The 12438-nt window shown below is 42.3% G+C and overlaps 1 protein-coding gene across 5 annotated transcripts in view; it reads left to right on the top strand.

Annotated features, from left to right (window-relative positions):
• Nucleotides 1–946: 946 nt before the first annotated feature.
• HDAC9 (histone deacetylase 9) overlaps nt 947–12438 on the top strand; it is a 489748-nt gene continuing 478256 nt past the window's right edge. Inside the window, exon 1 of one of the 5 annotated variants that reach the window (XM_072854173.1) lies at nt 947–1322. The gene's annotated coding sequence lies outside the window, so the exon portion shown is untranslated. The remainder of the gene's footprint in view (nt 1323–12438) is intronic. The other 4 variants (XM_072854174.1, XM_072854175.1, XM_072854177.1 and 1 more) reach the window with 4 other exon arrangements.

The raw sequence follows: 12438 nt of genomic DNA, 5'->3' as shown, positions 1-12438 counted from the left end.
AATTTAGATTAGAAATAAATGTGGTTAAGATAGATGCCATAGGCTAAAGTGCTTCATATGCCGTATAAAACAGTATTATGAAAAGGGAATTCTGGAGACTGTTAATCATTACCAAAGAGACCTCATGTGGGTTCAGAAAGATGGGCATCCTCTAGTTGAAGATACTAAGAAATATCAAGACTGATAAAAAGACCACGAGGGGAAAGCAGCACTAGAGAAATGTGCAATCATCTCAGGATGTGACAGCCCAAGGGAGCAGAAACACCTACCACGCGAGGACCAGACAGCAGCTTGCACACTTTCTCCCTGTGGCGAATGCCAGAGCCCCGCTGGCAGCAGCGGCGGTGCCGTCCCCGATGCGCGTCCTCACTCCACCCCGCCGGGCCTCGCTGGCCTCTCCTCGGGGGCCGCACGGTCGGGCCCAGCACGCCTCTCCCTTCGCTGACAGGGGAGCCGGGTGAGAGGCAGGTGCATCCCCTCCCCTGAGGGCTGAGAGAGGTTACCGGTGGAAAGGGAGGCAAGGGGCGCGAAATAACCGAGCGGCTCCTCCGCAACCGGCCGCCAGCCAGTGCCCGCGGGGCGGCGGTGAAAGCCCCGCGGGGCCTAGGCCCAGCCCGGCGCGGCGGGGGCGGCATGCGGGCCCTGCCTTCCCAGGCCCGCGGCGAAGCCCTTCCGGCCGCCAGTGGCCGCCGCGCAGGGCCGCGCTCCCGCGGCTGCCAGCACCCGCAGAGCTCCGAGGCGGAGGGGGGAGGCAGGGCTCAGGCGGGGGCCCGGGCACCGCCGCCCCACTCAGCGGGCCGCGCCCTCCGGCCGCCGCTGCGGTCGCAGCGCTGCCTGATCCCGCCCGCCGCGGGCAGCCGGGCGCGGAAAGCCGCAGGCCCTTGGGTTTCGCGCCCGAAACGCCGCCCGGGGAGCCTCCCTGCCCCCTGCCCCTCTGCCAGCGGCCGCGGCGGGGAGCGCGGCGCGGCGCGGCCCGGCGGCCTCCCCCCGCCGCCCCCCCCCGAGCCGAGCGGCTATTTTTAGTAAATCCTCCTCGCGTCGCCACGGGCGGCGATCGCAGCGCGCAGCCCCTCGCCAGCTGCCGCCGCCGCCCCGTCCCGCCCCGCCCGCCCGCCGCGCACGGCACAGGCTCGCCCCGCCGCCGGCTCTGCCGCCCGCTGGCGCTATGGCCACCTAATCCCCGCGGCAGCCGCCGCCGCCGCAACTTTTCCTCCCCGCTCCGCTCCGCTCCTTCCCCCGCCGCTCCGGTGGAAGATGGCAGTTGGGGGAAGGACTGGAAGTTGCAGCCCGCGAGCGAAGAGATAAGGCGGAGGCGCGGGAAGGTGAGTGGCACCGGCCGGCTGCCGCTCTGCTCCGCTCCGCTCCGCTCCGCCCGGCCGCGGCCGGCAGCGAGCGCGGGGCCGTGGGGGCCGGCCGGTCCCGCCGCCCGGCCGTTGTCCTTGACTTGCCGGGGTGGATTTTTTGGGACCTTTGGGAAGGTTTCGGGAAGTTGGGCCGTGTCAGGGCGGGCAAGGTGGCGGTGGGTGGGGGGCGGCCGCCCCCCAGCAAGTTTTGTTTCGCGGGAGCGTGAGTGGAAGAGGAGTTTTCTGTGCGTCTGCCTTGCCTGGCGATGCGTGCTTTACGTGGTCCGGGCGGGGGGTCTCTTTACGTGGTCCGGGAGGGGGTCCCCTCCTCCTGTGGGGCCGTGGCCGTGTCGTGGGGTGCCGGAGGCACCCACGGCAGCTCGGGGGCTGGCAGGGGCCGGTTGCTGGAGCCTCAGCGGGCGGAGAGGACGGTGCGAGCTCCCCACGGTCGGCTGGGTAGTGGGGAGCTGGGGGAGGGCCTCGGGGGCAGCTGCCCCGTTGGGGGCCGAACAGGTGGGAGCGGGGGCGGGCGGCGGGGAGCTCCCCTCGGGCACCGCCGCCGGGCCGGTGCGGGAGCTGCCTGGAGCAGGCGGTGGCCGGAGGGCAGGTACGGACGCATCCCATCCCGGTGCGGGGCCAGAGTTTTGTGTAATTTTATTTTCCGTGGCAAGGCGGTGTAGGCATCCTGGCAAGGCAACTTACAGGTTGGCAACGCTTGGGCATTGGACAGGTGGTTTCCAGTAAGGGTACAGTTGTTTTGACTCACGCAAAATGTCTGAATTTTGATCCGAAATGGAATATAATAGCAATCAGTAATCATTCGTGCTTGTCACTGTTGTACAAAAAATGCAGGTATTACTTGTAATACACAAAATGCGTATTCATCTTTGAAAGATTTACACTGAGCCCACGGCAGTTTGTATTTTTAAGTGCTCCGAAGAGGTCTAAAAACACTGTTAAACTACGTGAGAATTTAAGAGGGGAGAGATCTTTAAAACAAGCTGAACATTGAGAAAGAAGTAGTGAAGCAAATTGCGGAGACCTTTTGACATATGAAAATGCATGAATGTTCTTTTCTGATGCAAAAGCTGTTCAGAATCTCTGTCACAAACAGCACAGAACAAGCACCGACACAGAAACCGAGGAATTTTAAACATATTTGTCTTTCAACGTTGTCAGCTGTAGTTCCTTGACATTTTGTTTTCTGTGACAGAAGAATAGTTTTGTGACAGTTATTCAGGATTTGATTTGCAAGCTCACAAAGGCCTGTAAGCTCTGCTAAGAACTCATGAACAAAAAAGGAAGGTATTTCACATTAAGGTTTTCAAATGCCCTCTCCCTCTCCTATCTCCCCTCTCTCATCTCCCCCCACCCTGCTCCCCAACAGCTTCCCTAGATCTACTGAAGATATTTTAAATTTTCTTTTTATTGAATGTTTCTAAATTTTCTCTTATGTCCATGCATTCCTGTATCAGTGGCCTTAGCCCACATATGTTTTGTACCTAGAACACCTACTTTGTTCAGAGAGAAACGCAGGCTTGTTCTCTGTCATAATACCGGAGCAGTCTTGGAAGGCATTTCCATCCCTTCATACACTTAAGTTGCATTGTTAATTGTATAAAGTACATAGGTCTCAACTATATATAACTTGCCACTGTCAATGTTGCAAATAATACACTATTTTAACACCTCTTTTTCATTACGATGGCAGAGATGTGATCCAAAACGGAAAAAAAACATGTCATGGCCCCAGGGAAAAGCTGCAGTCAGTCATATTTACCTACCACTGGTGCCAGCTTCTTCATATAAATATTGAAATATCTCTCTCATGTATGAAAATGTCATTGTCAGTTCAGAATTCCAAAAAAGAGAAAAACACGCCATTACACTTCTTGGTGACAAAGTTGATGCAAATGCAGCACCATAGTTAAGCCTACCCAAAACACTGTTCTCGGTGTCAGATTCCTTTGCATTTTGGTATCAAAGTCTATGTGAATGTGTAATACACCCAAATATTTTCAACCTGACATTAAAATACCAGTTTTGAAAACAGTAGTGTTTGGTTTTCTATTAACCTGCTTTTCCACAAATTAAGAGCAGTCTACAGGATGAAACGGGAATAGTAGTTTCTAAGCTGTTGTGTATCTTCTGTTTTCCACCATCTTCCTGTGCCCAGAGCCGTTTAAAACCAAAAGTGAAATAGTGTCTTCACTACTGAAAGTCCCAGTACGTGCTTCATTTGGTGCAGTTGTTCCTATTAGAATTTTTCTGGGAAAAAAAGATAATATTGTGATTGAATGGCATATATATTTTCTAATTTCTTCATAGAAGATAACATTAAAAAGAGATTCAGTTATAAAAACTATGTACTTTCTAAAAAGCATTTAAAGTAGAAAATTATTTTCAGTGGTTCATATCACTACCTGAGGTAGTCCCATAGAAGTTGCTGTTAAAAAGGTAATTTGCATACTGAAAATATTGATAAAATTCATGCTTACCCATCATGAAAATGATATGAATCCCAGTATGAATTACCATGAACACTGAGGGTGACTAAGTGTAGTTGGAATAGGTAGTTTCTTAGTTTTCAACTAATGCTTAGTAGGAGAAATGTAGTTTTGAAAATAATCCAATCCTGTTGTGTATGAACAACTGTAACCAATTAAAAATGACAAAAAAGTTGGGATGTAGTCTAGCCATCTCCAAAATGATAAATTCAGCACATATTTACTGGACTACATGTACTACTGTCATTTTATATTGATCAGTATTAGACTAGCTAATTTAAAGCTACTTAGGGTATGTGTATACAACTGCAATAGAAAGTACTTCTGGTTTACAGTGTAGTCATAGCTGAATCATGTAGCTGAGAGAGCTTAGTATATCTCAGGAGTGAGGGTTTTGTCCGTTTTACAGAAAAGGTTTGGGCCAGATTTGCTGAGGATTATATGCTATGTCCTATATGTGTACTGCTTACATGAAATTAACTTTCCGTAGAAATTCAAGTTAAAAGAATGAGTATCAGAGTTTTCCAGTCTCTTCAAGCGTGTATAAGACAATGTTCTTTCTGTTGCTGCATTTAAGTGGGAACGTACATAATACATTTGATGAGTTAAATTGAAGATGACTGTCATGTAAAGACAGAACATTGGACTATTCCATGATAAAAGATATTTGTCATGCTTCAAGGTTTCAGTAATGATTTTCAGAGAAGTAAGCATTTTTTTCAGAGAAAGTTGCATTGCTGAATCACTTAAGGTTAGATTGTTTACTGAAACTGATATGTGAGTAAGGCATTTTAGAGCTAACATTACTTGATGAAATCACCTTTCATTTGCTCCTTTTGGTTTTGAGGTTTTAGATTAGGATGATCATATATGACTAAAGAATTTATCCCTTATTTGAGGTAGCTTACTTGGAATGAATGCATTATATTGTGAATGTCAGCGCATGCCTGGTAAGACTGCACTAGTGTTGACTTTATTATTACAACTTTTATAATATTATGAGTTTTATTTGTACATGCTAATCCATAGCTTCATCTTCAAGCAGATTAAAAATTACAGTGAAACAGTGCTTAACTACTGTTCAAAAATAATGTTTCAGTACTTTGAGGCCATCTTAAAATCCTTTCAGCTACAGGGTATGATCTAACTTTCCTGTGAAGACATACCCAAACTTCTCCATGCTTCTCCATTTTTATACAATATATAGTTATGTAACTTTTTGCCAAAGAAGTTTGTCAATGCAAAAAGTTAGTGTGTTCAAAAGTGATTTAGACAAATTCCTAGATGAAAAAAGTATCAAAGGCTGGAAAGCAGAGAGATGATGGTTCTGGATCAGAATGTCTCCAACCTGCAAATATTCTGGAGACTTCGGAGTATTCCAAGGAGGTACCATTACATGGTTGCATTGTGCTTCCTCATGTTTCCTTACTCATCTGCTGTTGGGCATCTGGGGATATTGGGCTAAACAGATCTTTGGTTTGATTAGGTTTTACTGTTCATAAATTCTTACATAATCAAGATTGTCAAGGTGAAATTGTGCAATTTAGAAATTCCTTTGGGGGGAAAAGTGATTGAAAACTTTTGTTACACAGCCTTCAAGATCAGATGTTTACTTGTCTTTAGCGTTAATTCAATGTATTATGTAGATTATGAGCTGGGAAGGTAGTAGGAAGCAAATACTTGTTCTTATTTTCCAGTAATTTCTTGTTAAGGGTGTTTTTCAATATAAATGTTAACATTTATTACTCACAAATCATGATACATTGTTGACGTTTCTTTATAATGCCTAATAACTGTCGGGATATTTTGGTTTTAAAGCTATTGCATAAATGTAAAGTATTTTTGTTTAAGGAAATGAAATAGTCTTCAGCAAAGGTAGCTCAGAAGTGCCTGTAAGAAGATGACTACTTACAGTACGTCTTTTATTTGTCCCTAGTTCTTCAGTCATGGAGTAGAAGATGCTGCATTCTGTATCTCTTAATTAAGTTTCTGCTCTGAGACTCTCAGTTTTTGTTCTAAGTTCATTTCTGTTGAAGATACAGAGTGCTCTTTCTCTAGAATGGATGACTATCACTTCTGGGGCTTTGTTCAGACTTGAGTCCTATATCTGGCTCAGGCTGAGCACATGTGAGTCTCTACCATCATGTTCGCTGAGTCCAGCTTCTGTTGCTGTGCTGTTTTAACCTGGAAGAGAAGAGAAGGCCTTGTCTAATAAGTGTCTTGAAAAGGTGGTACCTGGTCCACTAGAGAAATTGGCAGCCCTGAAGGATAAGTTAGTCTTGTATGCATGCAAGATATGAGAAGACTTGAGCCTGAACTTATTCATAAAGAAGTTAGTGTGCTGCATAGTGCCTTTGGTGCCTCAACCTTTTGCAGTGCCAAGGGTCTTCCATTTGCAGCTCTGTACTCTGCCTTTCCCTTGCAGCTCTGCAACCTTTCACCAAAGCTGCTGGGGCAGTGTTTCTCTTGCTGTCCTCACGCTGTTGGTCTTCTACTGTTGTTCTCATGGCCTTGCGCCTGTGCACCCTGATACTACTGCTATGTCAGGTTTCCCATGGGAAGTGATTGCCACTGGTGTAACAGTCACTCTTTTTCACCATCCTTTTCTTGCACCATTTTTTGCAGCTTTTAGTTTGCATTAGGAGAAGGACGAGTATCTGATAAGTGTTACCCAATAATATACGCAAAGCTTAGCAGCCGGTTAGCTTGCAACACCAGCCTCTGATCAAAGTCTACTCCAATCAGTGCTAATAGTATCATAAGTGGAGACAGGCAATAGGGAATTTGAACAGATCATGAGGAAATCTATATAGTTTCTATGGGAAGAGTAGTATGGTGGACCACCCGATGCACTGGAGAGGACGCCTGGGAGAGGATGCTTATTGGGGAAATCCTGTCAGTTCTCTTCTTGACTAGCCACTGGAGGGAGTTTTGCCTTTCCCCTTTCTATTTTCTCCTCTTGCTTTTCCAGTTCCCTTTCCCTTTTTCTGTGTTTTTTTTTATCTCCCCGCCCCCCTTTTTTTTCCCCCTCAAAAGCAACTTTTATTATTGGAGCTGATACATGTCATCGGCTATAAACTCTGCAAGTAAATCAAGAAGGGATGTAAAGATGCTTACAGACTTGTAATGAGAAGTCTAGGTAAGTGTGCTAATAGTTTGGTACAAGGTAAATTTATACCTGTTCAAGTACAAATTATCTGATAACTTTCCTGGTTTTACTTTTTGGTCAAACAGAAATCATACAGCCTCTGAGCCTTCATTTAGTCAGCCTGAGCTTACCCTTCTGGTTATTTTCATGTAAGAATATCTCTATTCCTGCAGATATCTTTGTGCCCTTCTCTGTATCATTTTCAATCTGAACTTATATTTCTTCAGCAAATGTGACCAGAATGGTAGTTGGTGCCCATAGAAATCTCATTAGCGCCTTGTCCAAGGCAGGTAATTTTTTAAAAAGCTTGACTGATGTGTCCTAGGATGTATTCAGGTCAAACTGGAAGCTTCATTTCCTGTTACTTTTTGTAACACTCATGATTACACTGAATCACAGAAGCATTCAAGTTGGAAGGGACCTTTGGAGGTCTATAGTGCAACCTCTTGGTCAAAGCAGAGTCAACATAGAATTCAGACCATGTTGCTTAGGGATTTGTCCAATTCTGTCTGGAAAACCTCCAAGGAAAGAGATTCCACAACTTCTCTGGACAATCAGACCCAATACTTAGTTATCCTCATAGCGATTTTTCTTTATGTTGTCATAACCTCCCAGTTTCAATTCATGACTATTGTCTCTTGTTCTTGTGTCATGCACGTCTGTGAAGAGCCTGGCTTCATCTTCTTGGTAACCTCCTCATAGGCACTGGCAGGCTGATGTTAGGTCCCTGCTAAAGCCATCTTTATCTCCAGGCTGAACAAGCTCAGCTCTCTCAGCTTCTCCTCATAGGGCAAGTGCTCCAGCCCCTGACTGCCTTGATGGACTCAGAAGGAGGCATCTTTCAGTCATTGGGAGCACCAAAACTGGATGCAGTATTCCAGATGAGGTCTAGTGCTTGAGTAAAGGGGAACCCTAAAACTTCGTATTGGTAAATCTACCAAATAGTAAATAGCACAAGATTCTGAAAATCCATGAATAAGGCATTGAGCAAAACTGTACTGTCTTGAGACCATAAAATAAATACAAGTTTTTATGTGCTTTTAAGAATTTGTTATTGGAGCATACATAGAAACACAGTTTATTAGATAGTTCTTATCAGAAAAGTTCTTGAATCATGTTATTTTGGAGTAGGGAAGTAATGTGACATTGGAATTTTATTTTAAAACACTTTACATGCATTAAAATATCTCCTTTATAGGAGCATATGAAGAAAATGACATGACACAGATACTCTGTATGTCTAGGCTTTTAATTATACAAAACTCTTAATTATTCAAGTTTTTGACAGTTATCATTAAGTCTCCAGGGTGCCTAACTATTGAACTGAAACCTTGCTTTGACAAGAGGTGGGTGAACTGCAGGCGTGAATGTAAGATTTCAAAGAAAAAAACCTGAAGCATTAAATTCCAAATGGAAAATAAGCAGCATGCACATGGTAACTGTTTAGTGTGTAAAATGTATAAATTATTGGCATTTTACTTGATTCATAGGTAGATAGCTATTCAGTTGTTCATATATAGCTTAAAATTAGAGGAATATGCTGACGATATACAATGGATACAGTTGCCAATTTAGTCTTTTATGTTTCCTCTTTTCATAGACAATATAACCAACATTGATTAATAAGCCATACTATTAAATAAACGGAATTTTGATACTTCATATTGGAGTTCAAACTGTTTTATTTCGGATATAAATAGTTTATATGTTCTCTGAAAACATATTATAAATTGAGAGATCAGGGAGTTGAAATGGAAAATAATATTCAATAGCTAAAACAGATCATAACGAGGCTTCTAATGTGGGTTAGGTCTGCCCTGCTGACCTCCATCATCCACACCAGGGATCTAGCTGGAGGTTGCCACAGGATCCTTTTTGGCCTCTATGTACTCAGTTTTCCTTCCATAAAAATCAGAGTAGGTAGGGAGCAGTGGGGAGCTGAAGTTCAATCTCATCAACAGCAACAGAGTGAAGACATGGTCAAGATGCAATCCTGTGGCAGTCAGGACCACAGAGCTGACAAGAGTGAATAGTTGACAAGGGGAATCCAAACCAAGATACGAGTCAGTGAAAGGTATTTTCATTTATAAGTGATATATCTAGGTTTAATTTATGGATACTCTCTGTAGTAGCACCCTAACAATCCATTCCTCTTGCATGTGTACATTCCTTGCTTAAAGGTGGACTATTTGCACTGAACACGGAGCACAGTTGAACATAATGTAACAAAGAAAAGCTGATTAAAACCATTCAGAGGTACTAGTTCTCCTATTTCAAACATATTAGTCTCTTATGAAGATCTGTGAATGAAGTAAGCATCAAAGAGAATATTCAACTGCTCTCAATAAATCCAGGTTTCTTACACAAAGTCTCTTGGAAGAATGTGAAATATCTGTATTTATTGTAAGCCGTCACATACACCTTGTCTCCCACTCCATCTGGCTATACTCTTTTTTTTTTTTCTTCTTCCTCCTCGAAAGAAAGAAGTTAGAGTCCTGATATGAAAATATTATTGAATATTGTTATCTTTTAATTGTTTGAAACAAAAGAGTTCAAAGCTTCCCTTTGATTGGAAAATTGTGTTAATAAGTGCTTTTTTTTGGTCAAGAAGCTTTCATCAGAAACAAGTGAAAAAGATACAGGATTAATGTGGTTAATGGATGCGTAACGCTAGGTTTTTACTGCATTTCAGTGAGATATGTATGACTGGAGCAATACCAGCCTATTTATGTGATGAGACTTCTTTTAGGAGCTTATCAACCATTCTTTTTCCTTGTGCTAATGCATGTCATTGATACTGATCAGATTATGAAGAAAATGCAGATTTCAAAAGAAGGTGATAGGAATGGGCATCTTCTAAACAATTTGCTGAGGAGGACACTGATATTAACAGTGTTAGGACCTTGATTGAAAAGGTCGAGGATTTTACTTACCTTTGAGGAGTTTTGCCATTGACTATAACGAGGTCAGGATATCAGCTTTGCACATGAAATTTTCACCTCTTGATGGGCTATTTGTATTGGGAGAAACAGATAAGATTACAAGGAGAGCTTGTGAAAGCCCTGTTCAAGGTTCAGATCTACTGAAGACGTGCACTGTGGAAGACTGTGGTATAGTCATCTCTTTCCCAGCCAGGAGCAGAAATGGCAGGGAGCATGGAAGTTGGGATTGCAGCTAGCAGCAGTTACGTGCTTGTTTAGCCATTAGGGCAACTCAGAGAGGCTGATATAATTTAGACAGGCCATCAAAGCAGTGGAGGAGCTACAAAAGTGTATCAAAAATAATTCTTGATGATTCTTCTTTGCCGTCTTTTGTCAATTACCTTTAAATAATTTTAACAGATTTTGGCATGCACTCTAGGTACATTTTCCCTACATTAAAATATCTGTATGCTTCTGTCCCCTCCATCACTAGTTTTCCTTAGTGATGCCTAAATATAAGTTTGTAGCTTCTTCAGTGTATTCTGATTACATGCAAACAGAGCATGCTGGTATGCGTAGGAGATTTTTTTGGGTGTCTGGCAAATGAAATCTTTTTTCTCTAGGCCACAAAGTAGCAGCAGAGCTGCTTCCACAATTTCACTGCAGTTTTTATGGAGAGTCTGTATACATTGCATGTGAGAAATGTGGAAGTGCGGATTGACTTTGTAGTGACAAATCGAGTGTAATTTCTGACCCAGCTTCCCATTTACTTATCCTCAGAACGGTTATCTATACTTCTGGAGAGAGCTGCTGGATGTTTATCCCCTGTGAAGTCTGTATGCATCATTTCTCCTCACTCATTTCTGTGGAGTGTTTGTATCGCTGTCTTTGTAAGAAGGGACTGGGCTGGGAGAGAGGGCGGGAGACACAACTGAGAGTCTGTCTTTTTCAGGTGACTTTTGGACCATAACTTAGGTTTTATGCATAGAAATGTCAGAAAGATCAAAATACACTTCTGTATAGATAATGAAGCAACATAATACATTCATTGTTGTGTTAAGAAAAAAAGATACATATTCTTTGCAGTGATTTCAGTCTAAGCACTTCAGGAGAGAGGATGAAAAGGCATATTTTTCATATTTTAAGGCCACAGAAATATAATCAAAACAAATGAAAATTAAGCTAGATGAAAAAAATGCTTTAAATTCTCCTTGCTTACTCTGATGGAGGGCGATTTTCTTGCATGAAATTGATTAGCTATGTGATATGTAAGCTAAAGTATTTATCTTAAAGCATCATATGATTGCTTCTTTTTCGGGTCCCTATTGCTGTGGTATGTATATGGTGATTTTATATTGCTCTCCTTTGTGAAAAAGAACACTATATAGCTTCCTGCTCCAGATGTGTTAAAATCAAGATAATGAAAAGACCACAATCTGTCATTTATAGTATATAGTTATATTCTAAAGTGAATGGGAGTTCCATAGATTGCCAAGGCCAGAACTGGGGTTTAATCTGTTTATCTTGTTTTGTTCATTTTTTTTTTTTTAAGTCATACATCACAAAGGGATGTGGAGTATGTGCTAAGCACACACAAATCAAAGCAAGACAATGACTCTTCATCCTTAATGCAGTTACTGAACATCAGTGCCATGATCCATCAGATTTTCATATGCAGGCTATTACTCTCTTATCTACAGACTTTTTCCACTAATGTTGCTGCTTCAGTTAGGCAAAGGAATAATTAACTATACTGATATTAATGAAGCTGATATTACTGACACATATCAAGGTAAATAAAATGAGAATCTGACTTGCATCAGGTTGAAAATTTGTTAGCTAGCAATTCAATCTAATTATACTGAATTAAATCTAATTGTATATCTTCATTCAGTCCCCAGAATTTTAATAGTAATTGGATTCTCATACTTTGGGTGATTTTTAAAAATCTGAAGCATAATGTAAATTCTGTGGAACTTGTTCTGTAAAATTTAAGTTTCTGGAAAAACTAAACACTGTTTAAAGGAAATCACCCATTTTGGTCAGGAAGCTTTTGTCAGAAACTACTAATGAGGACACAGGATTAATGTGAATAATCAGTTTTTCACCTGTTTTATTTTATATTACAATAGTTATGTAACAGAATTACAGAAGTTTCATACTTCATTATGAAAAGAGGGTACTACTAATAATATTTCTGTTTTGAAAGATAATTGCTACATCTGAATTCTCTAGGTTTACCCTGGTATAGAATAGTGTTGGCTGTGGTATCACTAGAACTACAAATGTAGGTATAATTTTTGTGTAGAAGATAGCTGAAGAAATAATCGTCTCTGAATCAGGAATTCATATGGTTCTAACCATTTTCCAGTTGGTTGATTGTTTAAAGTCAAAGTAATGCTCTGCATGTGGGCAGTAACCATTGATGCTACATAGCAAATGGTATTTGAAACCACTTATGTTTCATTCTCCATCCATCTTTAAAAAGTGTATTGATTAGATACTAGTGCAGCCAGAAG

This window comes from Ciconia boyciana, chromosome 2 (assembly GCF_034638445.1).
Source record: "Ciconia boyciana chromosome 2, ASM3463844v1, whole genome shotgun sequence".
Classification (NCBI taxonomy): Eukaryota; Metazoa; Chordata; class Aves; order Ciconiiformes; family Ciconiidae; genus Ciconia; species Ciconia boyciana.
Note: the sequence above shows the minus strand (reverse complement) of the source record. Positions and strands in the feature narration are given on the sequence as shown.